Below are 7593 nucleotides of genomic sequence, written 5' to 3'. Positions count from 1 at the left end.
ATATTATATTTTTCATGCAATGAGTTGAACTTATATTCCAAACACATGAATAGTTGGACTTCTCCTTTTTGTTGATGACAAAGGGGGAGAAGTATGTTGATGTCATGTATGATTTGATCATGACATGTTGCTTGGATTTTTGAATCCAAGAGTTTCTATCAATATGACATTTTGATAGGGGGAGTTTGTTTAAACTCCGAGAGTTAAGATTAACTCCGTTATCGATTGGTTGTCATCATAAAAAAAGGGGAGATTGTTGAATCTTAGATTTTGATGATAAAACCAATCGATATGTGTTTATGTTTTAATCTGTATTTTGAGTGATGTGGATGCTTTGATCAGGATGAGACAATTAAAGCATGAAAAATCATGTTGTGCCCGAGGAACACATGTTAGAAGATTGGACGTCGAGCCGGAGGAATGGTTGACGTATTGACAGAAGGCTTCGGGCCGTGGATTCAAGCATCGGGCCAAGAAGAGTGGGTATTGCGCCAAGGTAATCGAAGCTGCGGAGTCAACTGGTCGATTGGGCAATAGGTCGTAAGAGAGGATGATGCGCTGAAGAATCGGACGAAGCGTCAAGGGACAAATGATATGTCAGACAACTTGATTAATGCTTAGTATTAATTGTCTAGATCGAATTATATTTTACATGTGCAGGATTAACTACAATAGCAAGGTATTAATCAAAATGAAGTCCTAGAGTCAAGGACGCGATTATGTTGGGAGTTAGAGAGTTCGTCGGAAGTCTGGACGTTCGTCGAAAGTTCTGGAGGAACCAGCTGAGAAGTCTCAGAGCTTGCCAGAGAAGCTCAGTCAAGAAGATAGTTGTGAAGTCCAAGAGCTTGGCGGGAGTCTGTCGGAACATTACCGAGAGATCGTCGTGTTATATCCCTCGTTTCTAAATTTTTGTATAAGTTTCTAATTGTAATGTAAGTATCCATTTCAAATTTTATAGATGAGCCTAAATATAATTTTGGGGACCTGTTTGAAACAGAAAAAAAAATTTCTAAGGACCTATTTGTAAACCTTGAGGACCTAATCGTAAATATAATAATACAATAACTAAATTACAAAATGTATAAAATAACAAATCCTACCACCTAAGGCTCTCTACCTTCGTTCTTAAGGAAACTGAGAAGGCAGCTTGAGTGGAGAAGATAGGAAGAGAGAAAGAAGAAAAAAAGGAGAAATTTGGGGCTTTGGGTTTTTTTTTTGCTCAAATATTCTCATTTGGGGTCAAAATTCTCAAAGACAAGTGTTCTAACCCCATCCTAAAAAAATATTAATCTCTATTCTCATATTAATTTTGAATAATCTGAAAGATTTCTGCTTAGAACCTGATATTTCTCTTGTTAGATATAAAATCATGGATCTAGAATTTTTCGATAAACTGACCCCTATATATTGTTTTAGCCATAACTTTTAGCACCAAACGTCGATTTAGGCAGGACCTAGTTCATTTGAAATTAAACTCGTATACCTTTCTTTTAACACTAATGTTGAAAATTTTGGACACTGAATACTTACCCAAATTTCTATTTCAAATGAGCATATGGATGCTGCAAAATAGGGATCGTAATTTCTGATCTTTTGATACTAAAATGCATATAAGTCCCTGTTGGAAATTCTGATTTATACAAAACTTACTTCATTTGAAATTAGACTTGTAGTCTTCTTATATATAGATTAAAAAATTTAGAATCCAAATGCCTATCCAGTTATCTATTTGAATCCGACCCTATGAATTCTACAAAATAGTGACTTTGTTTTTTGACCTTTGGTTACTAAAACAATTGTAACTCTTTGTTGGAAACTTTGATTCATAAGAAACTTATTTCATTTGAAAATATATTGAAATATCTTTCCACAATAGCTTTTTTGAGTGTATTGGAGTATAATTGATAGTTTAAAATATTTGTTCAATGTGCCTCTCGAATTCTGTCAGAAATCAAGCTTTGGTCGATTTCGCATATTTTATTTTCATTCATTTGGAAATAGATTTCATTCAGCTTTCTTCATTCAATTGAGCTTTATATTACTGCTTTGAATTCTTATTTTTTACTTATCCTTAAATTATTTGTATTCTTGAAACCTATTGTGTAAAGTTTTTGCTATATCGTATTGACTCATATAGGCACATGTATATCCCATTGTTCCACATTTGCTTTCGATATATGCCTATTCCAGTTTCATTCCTTTAGACATTGAATTCATCTAATCTTCTTATTTGAATTGAGCTATATGTGATTGCTTAGAATCCTTGTATGATCTTGCTTTCGTTTCCATTCAAATCTGAATACATTTGTGAAAGATTATGCTTGTATCATATTGTCTTATAAAGGCACATGTACGTTTTGTTGTTCCGCATGTGCTTCCGATATGGACAAATTTTATTGTTCATATTGTCCTTTTGTACTATGATATTTGTGAGATAATGTGAACCTTTGCCAGAAATGGTAAAAGGAGTTATACATAGAGCATGCGATGCTCTGCCGGCCCCCTCTGACTTCACCTAGACATGGGTGGATGGAGCTCCCAAACGTGGGAGACTTCTATTTGGTGGTCATTCAGAAATGGATGAATCATATTCTGTCTATAGTCCCACTATACCTTCTGTATGTTTGATATGATATTCAGAGCTTTGGTTATATATTTCTGTATGCGCTTTGGATAAGAAAGATATGAATGCAACGTTAAATATGACATTTCAGCTTTTGGTTTGTATTATTCTTTGATATGCTCCGAAATGTTCATATGCCAAATATGCTTTGAAATATTTCACATGCTATTGATATGCTCCAATTACTCTATGCTTCATCTATTATGAACCAAATATGTTTGATTGAAATGACATTAGTGATTATGCACCTAATGAGATTACATCTATGAATTCTTATATTCTACCTTGCATTTTAAAACCTTATATATTTGAAAACTATCCTCTTTTGCCATGGATATGTTAGTCACTTGCCGAGCTTTATATGCTCACTCCGTTGTTGTATAAATTTTTCAAGATAGCTTGTCGCTTGCTTAAATGTTAAAATTGGGCTGAGGCAGTGGAAAGCTAGAAGATTTTCGGTAGATCTTTATTATTATATATATGTTTTTGTTGTATAAGCCCACTCTGCATCTAATGAAATGTTGACGGTGAATCTAAACTTGTGGGTTTTGTATAAGTTTTTAAAGGACCTCTCATGTTAAGATTCTGGTATGTTAAGTTTAATTCGTGTAATGATATGAACTTGTAGTAAATATTGGTTTTGATGATTGTATAGACTCTCACACTTGTGAATTTATGTTGTGGTTATTATTTTGGTGAGTTGGGTTCAGATTTTATAAATCATCGAGTGATGTGTTGTATGATTATAAACTGCATAGGTTTTTTATTGGATCGTTAGATGTTTGAATGCTTTTAGTATCTTCAAATATTAGTTTGGATCTTGGATTTGTTTATGATGAAAATTTTAATATTATCGATATATTTGAGGGGTGTGACAGAGGTGGTTTCAGAGCATGGTTTAAGGATTATTGAAATATGTAATATTTTTTATGTGCAAAATATATCTTGAGGTTTTGTAACTTACGTAAAGTTATTAATAAATAAATTTTCTCTTTTGATATTTTTAGGAAACAAGGATGACGAGGTCATTAAGTTCTCCCATTGCATCTATTACTGATCAGTTAAATGGGATTATGCGAACTCTTGAGACTATGACTCATGTGATGCAACAACAAGTCCAATAAGGAAGAAATGATAGAGCGAGGACATCAAACCAGACTGGGGTGGGAATTGAACAGTTTAAGAAGCTCAGTCCTCCCAGCTTTAGTGGTGAGCTCTATCCAATGGTAGTAGAATAGTGGATGATGCGAATAGATAAGATATTTGATGTCTTAAATTGTCCTGATGATCAGAAGATTTCTTTGGCCACCTTTATGTTGGAAGGAGAGGCTGAACACTAGTGGAGAACCATAAAGAGAATTTCTGAAGTAAAACACGAGCCAATTACTTGGTAGATATTTGCAGAAAAGTTTAATGATAAATACTTCCCAGATTGTATTAGAGAGCAGAAAGAATTGGAGTTCTTAAATCTTATCCAAGGAAACATGACGGTAGCAATATATGAATCTAAATTCACTGAGCTCTCTAGGTTTGCCACATATATGACTGATGATGAATCTAGAAAAGCAAAAAGGTTTGAAAGGGGATTACGACCAGCAATAAGAAGTCGAATATCAGCCTTAAAACTCCCAACATATGCTGATGCGGTAGAAAGAGCTTTGATAACCGAAAGAGACTTGGAGGAAATTCAAGAAATCATGAGCAAGAACAAAAAGGACAAATTTACTAGCAAAAGTAAGAGAGAAAATGAATATGAAGCTAGTAATAAGAGGATAAAGACATCTAGATTTGAGAAAGGGAAACTACTGCGGAGGACTCAGTCATGTGCAAAATATGGATTAAATCATGAAACAAGTCAGTGTTTTCAGGTGATTGGAGCATATTTTGCTTGTGGAAAGTTGGATCATCAAATAAAAGATTGCCCTTTGAGGAAGAAGAAAGAGCCACTGCCTCTTAGACTATCAGCCCATGCTAGAGTGTATGCTATCGCTGAACAAGATTCTAGAGCTTCTAAATCAGTGGTTGAAGGTATTCTTCATGTTTATAAAAGAAATGCAAAAGTTTTGTTTGATCCCGATTCCAACTTATCTTTTGTTTCACAATACTTCGCTTGTCACTTAGATTTTCTACCTAGACCTCTGGATTACATGTTATATGTAACAATTGTTGTTGGGGATTCTTTGACAACAAACTTGGTTTACCCATCTTGTTTGATTTCTATTGGAGAACACGAACTCTTTGTTGATTTAATTCTCCTAGAGATCTAGAGTTTTGATATTATACTTGGCATGGATTGGTTATCTTCGTATCGCGCTAGTATTGATTTCTACATAAAAATAATTACTTTTTGCATACTAGATCAGCCTACATTTTACTTTGAGGGTATTAGGCATGATTTGCCTCCTTGCTTGATATCAGCATTTCAAGCTCATCATCTTATGCAGAAGGATTGTTTTTGTTATATTATGTGTGTAAAGGAGCATTTAGATCAAGAAACTCACCTAGATGAAATTTTGGTGGTCAAAGAGTTTCCTGATGTATTCCCAGATGACTTGCTTGGTTTACCTCCAGATAGAGGGTGAATTTTCTATTGATTTGGTCTCTAGGACAACCCCAATATCTAAGTCTCCCTACAGGATGACACCACTTGAGCTAGAGGAATTGAAGAAGAAACTATAAGAACTATTAGATAAAGGTTTCATTCGACCCAGCGTTTCACCATGGGGTGCTCCGGTGCTATTAGTTAAAAAGAAGGATGGGACATTGAGACTTTGTATTCACTATAGACAATTGAATCAGGTGACCATCAAAAACAAGTATCCCCTACCCAGAATTAATGATTTGTTTGATCAATTGCAGGGTGCACAAGTATTCTCCAAGATTGACCTAAGGTCAGGTTACTATCAATTGAAGATCAAGGAGGATATTCCAAAAACAGCTTTTAGAACTCGATATGGTCACTATGAATTCTTGGTAATGTCTTTTGGTTTGACTAATGCACCTGCAGCTTTTATGGAACTAATGAATAGGATATTTCAACCGCTCTTGGATAACTATGTAATTATATTCATTGATGACATATTAGTGTATTCAAGGAGTAATCAGGAGCATGATGAACACTTGAGAAATGTATTATCCATACTAAGAGAAAAGAAGTTGTATGCAAAGTTTAGCAAATGTGAATTTTGGTTGAATGAAGTTGCTTTCTTAGGCCATGTGATTTCAGGAAAGGGCATATATGTTGATCCAAGAAAAGTGGAAGCTGTAGTTAAATAGGAAGTACCAACAAATGTGATAGAAGTTAGAAGCTTTTTGGGCATGACAAGATATTACAGGAGATTTGTGGAAGGATTCTCTCAAATTGCTCAACCTCTCACCCAACTAACTAAAAAAAAATGTGAAATTTGAATGGGGTGATGATTGTGAGCAAAGTTTTCAAGAGTTAAAAAGAAGATTGACTAGTGCCCCGATTCTCACTATTTCAAGTAGTAACGAGGGATTTATAGTTTATACTGATGCTTCAAGAAAGGGCCTTGGAAGTGTTTTAATGCATAAAGGGAAAGTGATTGCTTATGCTTCTAAACAATTAAAAAGTTATGAACAAAATTATCCAACTCATGATTTGGAATTGGCAGTAATTATTTTTGCTCTAAAGATTTGGAGGCATTACTTATATGGGTGAACATTTGAAATCTTTACTGATCATAAGAGTTTAAAGTATATTTTTACGCAAAAAGAGTAAACATGAGGTAGTGAAGATGGATAGAACTTCTAAAAGATTATGATTGTACCATCCGTTATCACCCAGGAAAAGCCAATGTTGTAGCTAATGCACTCAGTAAAAAATCTACAAGTTTTATGGCTAGCCTGATTGCGAAGTAATGGAAGTTATTAGAAGAAAATTATGGTTTGAATGTTATGAGGAAAGAGCAAAACTCAATGATATTAATGGCCTCCATTTGCAATCTGACCTTATACAACAAATCAAAGAAGGACAACTACAAGATCCATGTCTAATCTACTTGTGGAATGAAGTAAAAAAGGGATTGAAGCTGAATTTTCAAGTTTTAGAAGATGCGATTTGGGGATAGGGTGTGTGTTCTAAATGACCCAAATACTAAGGACCAAATCCTGAATGAAGGTCACAATTCAAAGTACGCCATGCATCCTAGTAGCACTAAGATGTATAGAGATCTCTAAAATTATTATTGGTGGAAAGGCATGAAGAGGGAGATTGCACTATATGTTTCAAAATGTTTGACTTGTTAGCAAATCAAAACAGAACACTAGAGACCTGGAGGTTTGTTGCAATCTTTAGCTATTCCTGAATGGAAATGGGAATGTGTTACCATGGACTTTGTTTCAAGACTTCCCAGAACCTCTAGAAAGAATGATGCTATTTAGGTTATCATTGATAGGTTAACCAAATCTGCACATTTTCAACCGATCAATATAACTTATTCTCTTGATATACTTGCAGATTCATATATTAATAAATAGTAAGACTCCATGGTATTCCAAAGGAGATCATCTCTGACAGGGACTCCAAATTTTTCTCTAGATTTTTGAGAAGATTACAAGAATCTATGGGCATTAAAGTTTAGTTTAGCATTGCATATCACCCTCAGACCGATGGTCAATCAGAAAGGACAATTCAAACACTTAAAGATTTGCTTAGAGCCTATGTTATGGATTGGAAAGGTGAATGGGATAAAGATATTTCACTTATTGAGTTCACTTATAATAATAGTTATCATTCAAGTATTCAAATGGCTCCTTATGAAGCTTCATATGGGCGAAGGTGCAAAACACCTATATGTTGGGAAGAAATTAGTGATAGAAAGTTGTTAGCCCCAAACAAAGTACAAGAGACTACCGAGAAAATTCGAGTTAAAAGGAAAATGTTAAAGACTACTCAGAGTCATCAAAAGAGTTATGTTGACAACAGAAGACAAGATCTTAAGTTTCAA

This window comes from Musa acuminata, chromosome BXJ1-4 (genome assembly GCF_036884655.1).
Source record: "Musa acuminata AAA Group cultivar baxijiao chromosome BXJ1-4, Cavendish_Baxijiao_AAA, whole genome shotgun sequence".
In the NCBI taxonomy this organism is placed as follows: Eukaryota; Viridiplantae; Streptophyta; class Magnoliopsida; order Zingiberales; family Musaceae; genus Musa; species Musa acuminata.
This window is presented reverse-complemented; position numbering follows the sequence as displayed.